Source organism: Leptonychotes weddellii, chromosome 1 (assembly GCF_054177405.1).
Source record: "Leptonychotes weddellii isolate Sample4059 chromosome 1, ASM5417740v2, whole genome shotgun sequence".
Taxonomy (NCBI): domain Eukaryota; kingdom Metazoa; phylum Chordata; class Mammalia; order Carnivora; family Phocidae; genus Leptonychotes; species Leptonychotes weddellii.
In genome coordinates this window covers 120,986,279-120,996,438 of record NC_138369.1, presented here as the reverse complement: position 1 = coordinate 120,996,438, position 10,160 = coordinate 120,986,279, and the positions used below count along the sequence as shown (strand labels likewise).

Below are 10,160 nucleotides of genomic sequence, written 5' to 3'. Positions count from 1 at the left end.
TTGTTTGTATCAAAGAAGTAAAAAATGTAAATACTGTGAAATTGACATATATTTCAAATGCATTTGAAAGTTAAAGTCCTTCTTAAACTGATCATTACTGACTGGATATAGCAGAGTTGATAATTACTGACAATGGATATAGCGGAAGAAAATAAAATCAATCTCCCTAAAATGAAAGAATTACGGTGATATTTATCAAGAAATTTGTATTGCGTTAACCCCATTTACCAACATCTTTCAAAAATTTCTATCTTTGTATGAGTTAAATAACATAGGCTTAAGGACAGATTTGGAAATATACTGACATTGACTATCATGGTTATATTTAAAGATCGCTGTGATTAATCCGTTTGTGATTATGTAAAACAGCATCAGGATAATGTAGGTAGGTCAAATACCTGTTCCACTGTTGCCTGATTTAATCCGTGTGAAGAGGAAACGTTTTAGATCTAATTCAAACTTTTACATCCACTTATTTGGAAACAAGGTACACTTTTATAATAGTACCTCCAACTATATATTTGTTTTGAAACAGATTTCAATTGCAGCTACTGCAAAGGTGAATAAGAGGTAAACTGCTAATATGTAATGGATTTGACATTCCTTTCAACTTAGAACTAAATTAACATAGATGTTGCATTAATAGGAATCGTTTTATCAATACTGTTTTCAAATAAAGTGAGTCGTTTAAAGTTTAGTTGCGTAAGAAATCCGTGATACGAAATTGGCATCTTGACTCTGGGCTGTATGTAAATTGAGGGCGAGGAAGAAACCGACTGAGAGGGCAGCCACGCTCGCTGGGAGCCCGGCAGTTGTTCGTGGAGAGGGCGCCCCCTGGAGGCCATGGCCGTTCCTCGCTCTTTGGCCCACTGGTCTGGCCCGCACCTGCCAAGGAAAGCGAATATTTTTCTCGTTTATCCAACATGAGTATGACGCCACGCTGTGTGCCAAGCGCCAGGAGCGCACCGCGGCAAAACAGAGTACTAAGGAAGAATAGGGACGCGAAAGCCGGCGCAGGTACGAGCCATCCCGGAATCCGCCCAAACCCACAACTGACCCCAGGTTCTGCTGGGCGCTTGGCCCTGCGCGCGGCCGGGGGCGGGGCTTGTCGCCCGGGGGCGGGGCCTGTCGCCTGGGGAAACCACCCGCGGGCCGCGCGCGCTGCCAGGCCCGGGGTTCCGTTGAGCGGCTGCTGGTAGACGCCCTGAACGGTTGCCTCCCAACGGACGCCAGTGGCGGGAGAGGGGTCTCTGAGGCTCCGGGCACCGAGGCCCCTGCGACTGCGACCGGGGCAGTGGCGAGTCCCCGGTCGCCCTTTTCGACGCCGCGACGGGCTGCAGCGACAGTGGCTATGGTTCGGGTTGGTTGCGACCGGCCCGGGTGGGCCTCGGGGCCCGGTGGCCGACCGGCTTTTGCCCGCCCCAGTCCCCTACAGCTGGAGGTGTGCGTCCCCCCCGTGGGGGAGAGGCGGAAGTGCGGGCGCGGGTTCGCAAAGTCCCCTCTCCTCGCCTTGACCGGGTCCGCCCTCGCCGGGTCAGTGGCCGGAAGCCGGGCCACCGCTCCCACCAACTCCCGCGGAGGGAGCTCCCGGAATTCCCTCCCTGGCAGCGCCTGTTTGTGGCTTGGAGAGGCGAAAGTTGACTCTGAAGTAGCCTCGAAGGGACTCCTGCTCAGGCCTGGAGTCACGTTGCAGGTGTCAGTCTGTTGTTACCCAACTTGGGGTCCCAGAAGCTTGACCTCACGAATACCCGGGATACTCAGTGGTTTAATCAGCAAAGGCAAGTTTTACCCACCTCCTTGATCCCCTCACTACTTTTTTCCAAAGGGTTCTCAGTGGCCTCAAAACCTCTTCCTCAGTGAATTCTAGTACACATTATTTTGGAGTCTCCTTTAAGGTTCAGGTCCTCAGGGTAGACTAGGTAATGTCACCACTTCCTTGCTTCCTCCAGGGACAGAAGCCTCTAGGGGCACCAGCTTCACAGAGGTCCAGCCTGTGCAGTCACACAAGGCTCCATGCTCAGAAGGAGGGCCTTGCACTTGTTTAAATGCTCTGCAGTCACAGTTCGAAGTTCTTCATTTTTTTTTTTTAAAGATTTTATTTATTTATTTGACACAGAGAGAGAGAGAGAGCACAAGCGGGGGGAGAGGGAGAAGCAGGCTTCCCGATGAGCAAGGAGCCCGACGCGGGGCTGGATCCCAGGACCCTGGGATCATGACCTGTGCTGAAGGCAGACGCTTAACCGACTGAGCCACCCAGGTGCCCCGAAAGGCCACTGGGCCCAGCAAATTATAAACCTGGTACTGGCCCCAACTCTCATCTTTTCCTGAAGGCCTTCTTTGATAAAATTCAATTATATAAAAAACAGTTAAAAGGGATTCTTCTCTAGACTACTCAGTAGCTACTAAGACATCAAGAAACAGAGGAGGGATGATTCTATTAACTAAACTTAACAGTTGTTGGAATCATGAGACCTTTCTGATCCAGTGCTCACCCCCCGCCCCTCATATTTCAGGGCCTTTGAAGAATATGCAGAATGTGAAAGTACCACACTTCTGAAGGCAACGATGTTTGGTTCCTTGCCCAAGGATAGAAGCAGGTGAGAAATCAGCTGTATTAATGGGTGCTCTGGGATTACTTTCACAGATGCCCTGGAAGGACTGGTGCAGGTGTGGTGGGGAGGGGGGGAGGACACTTCAGGAAGGAAGCTGAGAGGCTCTATAGCTGTGCTGTCCAGTACCGTAGCCACAAACTACAAGTGGCTATTGTGCCCTTAAAATGAGGCAAGTCTAAAATAAGATGTGCGTCACTCATCATCCGGAAAATGCAAATCAACACTATAATCAACAAATCAACACCTCGCACCTGTCAGAATGACTAAAATCAACAACACAAGAAACAACAGGTGTTGATGAGGATGTGCAGAAAGGGGAACCCTCTTGCTTTGTTGATGGGAATGCAAACTGGTACAGCCACGATGGAAAACAGTATGGAGTTGCCACAAAAAGTTAAAAGTAGAATTACCCTATGACCCAGCAATTGCACTACTAGGTATTTACCCAAAGAATACAAAAATACTAATTCAAAGAGATACATGCACCCCAGTGTTTATAGCAGCTTTATCTACAATAGCCAAATTATGTAAACATCCCAGGTGTCCATCGACTGATGAATGTATAAGAAAGATGTGGTGTGTATATATATATATATATATATATATATACACATACATATACACACACACACACAATGGGATACTACTCAGCGATAAAATACAAAATCTTACCATTTGCAATTACATGGATGGAGCTAGAGAGTATTATGCTAAGTGAAATAAGTCAGAGAAAGACAAATACCATATGATTTCACTCACATGTGGAATTTAAGAAACAAAATAAATGAGCAAAAGGAAAAAAAAAAAAGGAGGTAAACCAAGAAACAGACTCTTAACTATAGAGAACAAACTGATGGTTACCAGAAGGGAGGGGGGTGAGGGGATGGGTTAAATAGGTGATGGGGATTAAAGAGGACACTTGTGATGAGCACCACGTAATGTATGGAAGTGTTGAATCACTATATTAATCACCTGAAACTGATGTTACACTGTGTATTAACTGGAATTTAAGTACAAACTTAAAAATATAGATGTGAACAGGAGTCTTTAAAAAAATAAAAATAAAATAAGATGTGCTATAAGTGTAAAATGTACACCAGATCACCAGATTTTAATGTCTTGTTTCTTAAAGTAAAATATTCTATTTTTATGTTGATTACATGCTAAAATGATATTTTGAATATATTGAGTTAAATAAAATATATTAAAATTAATTTCACCTGTTCCTTTTTACTTTTTAATGTGAATACTAGAAATTTTATATATGTAGTTCACATTATGTTTCTTTTGGAGACCACTCTTCTAAAGATTTCAGAGTATTGAAAACTACTTAAAATGTTCAGAAAAACTGCTTCTCCCCAAAAAACTCACATTGCCCTTCCTCTCCCAAAGAATACTCCTGTGTAGTCTAGAACTGCAGAATTATTATAGTCACTCGTACAGGAAAGTCTCAAACTTCTGTCCACTCTTGCCACTGGAACCAATTCAGATGCTGGCAGAACTGTTTCTACTGCTTTGTCTGTTTGTCTGGTTTTGTAGAAGTAAACTATAGAGAATGCAGAGAAGGGAAGGAAGAAGTAACAAGGGAAGGTCACTGCACCAACCTTAGCTCTAAATTATTATATTGTTACAAATTATGGGATTACAGCAGCCTTGGCCTGACTCCTTCTTGTCAGTCATGCTACCTTAGAAAAATAATTAGCTTTAGTGAAGAAATTGCCTGGTGCACTGGTCTGAAGTATAGATAGGAGCAGAAAATTGTCTATATTCAAGCTCTCACTTGAGCAGCATCCTTCAGTTATGGAAAATACAAGATACTGGGTAGACTCCAGTATCTTCAGTGTTTTGAATGTCTCTTAAAAGCAATGTGGTAAGTGAAGATGTCAGCTCTAAATCAATGTGTATTGGAAGCTAGTCCTAACCCAGTCCTCCTAGAGCCTCTAGTTCCCTGGAAAGTGGCCCTAGTGTGGGAATGTGAGTGAAGCGGGAGGAGGGGGTGGGGAGGACTGGTGCCTTGGAGGGAATAACTTGGAATTCTGGACTTTCTGCAATTTCCAGTAGGTTGAAGCTCAAGCATTTCTCCTGGCACCTAATAAGACATATATCAAATCGATGTACACTAAGAAGAGCTAGCTTGATCTTATCATGATCTTGACTTTAGGCAGTGAAGGCATCTTGACCTATAGTCTTTCTCATGAGAAGTTTTAAAACTACAAATTCAATGTCTTTAGTAGACATAGGACTGACTATTCAAGTTATGTATTTAAGTGAGTCTTAGTCATTTGTGTCTTGAAAGGAGTTTGTGTATTTCATCTAAGTTTCGAATTTATGGGCATGCAGTTGTTTGTGATATTGTCATATTCTTTTAATGTCCAAGACCTGTAGTGATGGCCACTTTTTCATTTCATTGCTTTGATACCTTGTCTTTTTCTCTTTTTTATCAGTCAGGCTACAACAATTTGTTGACATTTGGGGCTGAATAATTATTTATTGTACAGGGTTCACCTTTCTAGGATGTAGGATGTCCAGCAACATTCCTAGCCTTTATACCCACTAGATGCCAGTAGCATTACATCTTTATCCCTACTCCCACCCCAACTGTAACAATCAGAAATGTCTCAACATTGCCAAATGTCTCCTGAGAGGCAGAATTACTTACTCCTGGTTGAGAACCACTGCGTTAGGCTACCAGTTATCTTTTGGAGCAATTAAAAAAAAATAAGAACAAATATATCTTTTGTACTTTACTTTCATTTTAACTATTTCTGGAAATCTTCATTTCTTTGTGTAGATGCAAGTTCTGTTTAGTATCATGTTCTTTCTGTTGAAGGAAGTTGTTTTGACCTTTATTTTAGTGCTGGTCTGTTGATAATAAATTCTCTTGGTTTTGTTTGTTTGTTTTTTCGTTTTTTGTCTGTCTTTTGAAGTCTACTTTTCCATCATATCTGAAAGATATTTTCCCTGGGCACAATATTCTGCATTAACAGTATTTTTCCTTTAGTGTTTTACAGTTATTACTCTACTGTATTCTGAGTGGCATAGTTTCTAAGTCAGCTGTAATTCTTTGTTTCTCTGTACTGTATCTTTTCCTCTGTGGCTACCTGCAAGATTTTCTCTTTAACTTTGACTTTTCAGCAGTTTGAATATAATATGTTGGAGTGTGTATTTTTTGGTGTTTATTCTGCTTGGGAATCTGAGCTTTTTGTACCTGTGGTTTGGTATATTTTATTATTTTTGGAAGATTCAGCCATTCTTCAAATGTTTCTTCTGTTATCTCTCTCTCCTTCTTAAATTCCAAATACACTTTTATTAGACTGTTCGATATTTCCTACAACACTTGAACACTTACTTGGGTTTTCTTGACGCTTTTTTATCTTTGTATTTTAGTTGGGTAATTTCTATTATAGAGCTTCAATTCATGCTTTCCAAGTTCATGCTGTATCAAGTGTACTGATTGGCTTTTTGAAGGTATTCTTCATCTCTGTTACTGTGTTTTCTGTTAGCATTTCCATTTGACATAGTTTTTATCTCTACTGAAATTTTCTATCTGATCATTCCTGTTATCTACCTTTAATATGTATGATTAATATATTAATTAATGCTATTTTAAATTCCTCTTATAGTTCCAACACTTAGGTTATCTCTGAGCCTCATTCTGTTGGTTGATCTCTCTCTTACCAATGGGTTGTTTTTCTTTTTTTTATATGTCTGATAATTTTCTATCCAATGCTAGGCATCTTGTATAAAACAGTAGAAATTAAGATAATGTATGAGTCAAATAAGCATGTTTCTTCTTCTGCTAGGTCAGTAATGTGGAGTGTTGAATAGTCAGTAGTAAAGCTGGGTTTGGGTTTTATTATCCTACCTTCAGTACACCATTGATTTCAATTTCCTGTAGTGTTACCTTATACTTAAAGTGTGGGCTGGAATGCTGCAGGGATTTTCTCAATATTCCTTTTCCGCTCTCAGCTTCTCACCTTCCTTTTAACCTGCACCAAAAGGGCCTCTCTCCATGCCTTTGCCTTTCCCTCTGCTTGTAACCTGCTGCTTGATAGCTTGGTGGTAGTGGGAGGCAGAGGACCAGTCATCTTGGTCCAGCCTCTCTTAAGCAAGCCTTATATGTTTAGGCCTTCAAAGTGGGGCTTCCTCAGCCCCTCAGTCTCCCTATGACAGACAAAATTCTACCTTGCATCTTTGATGAGTCTTGAGAAGATGAGTCTTCTGATTCCTGTAATTGTATTGACATGAGATTTTGGGCCCAAGACTGTTTCCTGTCCCTTCTTACCCAGGGACAGAAGCTCTTTTTCCTCTCACTCCTACTCTTACCCAATATCAAGGGCCCTTTACCTGAGCCCTGGAGGCAACAGAGTCTGCTGCTCCTTTCCCAGTGGCTTGAAGCTATCATTCATAGGAAGGGGATGGCAGGACTTGGGCGTTTTCCACAGTGGGAGCTTACTCTCCTCCAGCAAGGCCTTCCCCTCCAAGGGTGGTGCTCTGTGGTATCTTCCTTGTCCCCACTTTTTCTCATCAGCACCCAGTGAGAACATGGAGAAGTGGCTGTAAGTGGAAACAAGCTCCTTTTTTGTCTGAGGCTCTGAGGGATTATAAACTTTCATCCTTTTCCCCACTTGGCCTTTAGCAATTTGTTAACAATTTTAGCTGAATTCTTAGCACCTTTTATGGTACTTGATGTCTCTTCTACAGTGCTCACATCCTATCTTCTTGGTGGGGCCAGTCTTTCCTTGGAGCTCAGGCTACTTGCTTGGTCTGTGACCCTTGCTAGGATGTCCAACCATCCCAATTTGTGTGGAACTGAGGAGTTTCCCAAGACATGGGACTTACAGGACTAAAATGAGGAAAAGTCCAGTTAGTTACCCTAGCCTCAGCTCTCCAACAGGTTTAAGAAAAGATTTTCTATAGTTTTTCTAGTTGTTTAGGTAAGAGTGATGTTCTTTCTAGGTTTCTACATCCTAGGTAGAAGCCAAATTAGTGAAATACACATGTTGAATGTGAACAAAAATTGTTCTTGAGATACTAAAAAGCCATATTGTTTTTTACTAAGGCAGACGGATTTTTGTGAAATTTTCCCTAAAATAGAGAATAAGCAAAATTAGTTTAGTCCCTGCCATTCTTTTGTCTGTCAACAACAGATTTATCCTATTACCTAAATAAACTCCAGCTGAAGAGGTAGATTCTTACCTATTCTTCCTATAACTCTACTCAACATTCACCTAGCACTAGATTTGGATTTTACTTCCAGCAGGTGAGTAGCTCCTATAGATTTTTTAGTGAAACCAAAAAAAAGAAAGAAAGAAAAAATCTTGATGCCCTTTTGTGGAGGAGGAATAAGGCTGAGTACAGTAATAGGCTTTCAACAATAGTGACCACCTCTGAGTAAATGTGTATATACGTGTACACATGTGTGTATAATTTTGCTATCAGCTGTCTGGGAACATACTTGATTTACATTGCCATTGGTAGTACATCTGGTCTTGTGGTTTTTATTTCAGATATCAAGGGAGCCTGGGAGTGTTTGTGACCCCTCCAGCCAGCACTAATGGTAATGAGGTAGGCAGCCTCAAGGCAATGCTTTATATTTTGTGTGTTGATGAAGACTCTTTCATTTGCTCAGCTATTCCTTGGAGTATCCAAGAGAAATACTTACAGCTGTTCAATGAGCTTGTAGGCTGTATATATGATATCTTCCTATTAAAATTGTCAATAGTTTGATTAGTATAAGAAATATGGCACAGAAACCTTAAGGCCAGGAGCATGTATAATCTCAACAGCTGTGGGGTTTATATGGCAGTAGATATAATAGCTAAGATGTATAGTGTTTATCATGTGTCAAGCATTGTTCTAAGAGTTTTACATCTATCAACATATTGAATCCTCACATATAGAAGCTTTGTAACAATCCAGGGGCATCTGGGTGGCTCAGTCAGTTAAGTGTCTGCCTTCAGCTCAGGTCATGACCCCAGGATCCTGGGATCGACCTCCATGTTGGGCTCCCTGCTCAGCGGGGAGCCTGCTTCTCCCTCTCCCTCTGCCATTCCCTGTGCATGTGCTCTCTTGCTCTTTCAAATAAGATCTTAAAAAAAAAAAAAAAAACAACTTCATAACAATCCTAGGACATTAGGTATTATTATCTACATATTACAGATTAGGAAAATGAGGAACGAAAAAGTTTGGTAATGTGTTCAGGTCACACTGAACAAATGATGACTTAAGCTCATGCAGTCTGTTTCCAGAGTTCTTTTTACCACTATGACAAAGACAAAGAAGAGGTAAAGATTTCAACTTTCAGGAGGGTATATAGTAGTGTGGGAGCTGTGTATAGGTCAACAAAAAAACCTTTCAAATAACATTTTGATTTTAGGTTATGTACCAAATGGAGATGTATGGAAAGCTAAAAGAGGACATGCTAAGGAAGAGGACTCAAAAAATGATAAAGTGATGTTTTGTACTCACTACAAGTCAACAAAGTATGAATTACACCGACAGGTATGGTCAAATATTTGATTTAAACTTCACGTAATACAGGTAACCCAGTAATGGGGAAATGCTGCAAAAACAACTTGCAGGAAGATCTCTACTTCTCTTCAGGAGATACTTGAATACTTCCCATTTCAAAATTGAAGATGACTTAGATGCTACTTGCCATACAGAAGAAATTGAGGCTGTGAAAATGTTATCAGCTCCATTTATGATTAAGTGACTGAGAATAAAACCAGTGAACGGTATATAAAAGAACTTTGGTTTAAAGGTGACGACGTGGACATTATCAACTCACATGAAGCACAATGAGATTCACAAATGACTAGAAAATTCCATAACCCTCCAAACCAATCCTTGTAATCATAGGACACCTAGGGGAGCAGGACAGTCAACAGGTACATCCACAACTTTGGTGAAGTCTGTTGGCAGGGACTCTGACTTTCTTGAAAAAGTAGGATGCTTTGAGGGCCTGTGATTGGTTTTTCAAGTCAAGTGATTATAAGAAAATATTGTTTATAACTATGGATGGGATGAAATCTTTAATCTAACTTAAGAGCAATCACCAAAATCCTCTCCATACCTACTGGATGACCTACATGACTTTATACAGCTCTCAATAGGCACTCATTGACATGTGAATTTGATATTCTCATGGAGGCAAAAATAATCTGAGAGTAAGGTGAGAGTACTCAGATTGCATTGAAAGGTATAATAATGCGGAAATTCTGTAGGATGTTTTCTTAAAGCTAATTTTGACCAGGGACGAAAATGTTTAGAGTGTTGGTAATCTAGTATAGCTTATAGCCCTTAATAAAAGGATGTTATATTTGCTTTACTATAGTACTTGTCCTCCAGACAAGTGAAAGAATTTAACAACCTCAGCTACATTATGATAATCTGGAATTTTCTACTCAAAAGAATTGAGTGAGGATGTACTTTTGAAGGGCCAATTCAGTACTTAAGGCATTGTCAACAATGAGTAGAAAGGGGAGCACTGTTCTACTAGGATCAGCTCTACTCCAAAACTGTGGTTATGCCTTTTTTTTTTTT

General features: G+C 40.9%; 1 long non-coding RNA gene across 2 annotated transcripts; it reads left to right on the top strand.

The window, feature by feature from the left end:
• The first annotated feature begins 939 nt into the window (after positions 1-939).
• Positions 940-10,141, top strand: LOC115943741 (uncharacterized). Of its 2 annotated transcripts, none has more exons than XR_014148691.1 (3): positions 940-1,017; positions 2,514-2,597; positions 8,123-10,141. It is a non-coding gene; the product is annotated as an uncharacterized LOC115943741 (long non-coding RNA). The 2 variants fall into 2 exon arrangements; XR_004078337.2 differs by lacking the exon at positions 940-1,017 and having other exon boundaries at positions 1,147-2,597; positions 8,123-8,180; positions 8,992-10,141.
• The last annotated feature ends 19 nt before the right edge of the window (positions 10,142-10,160 follow it).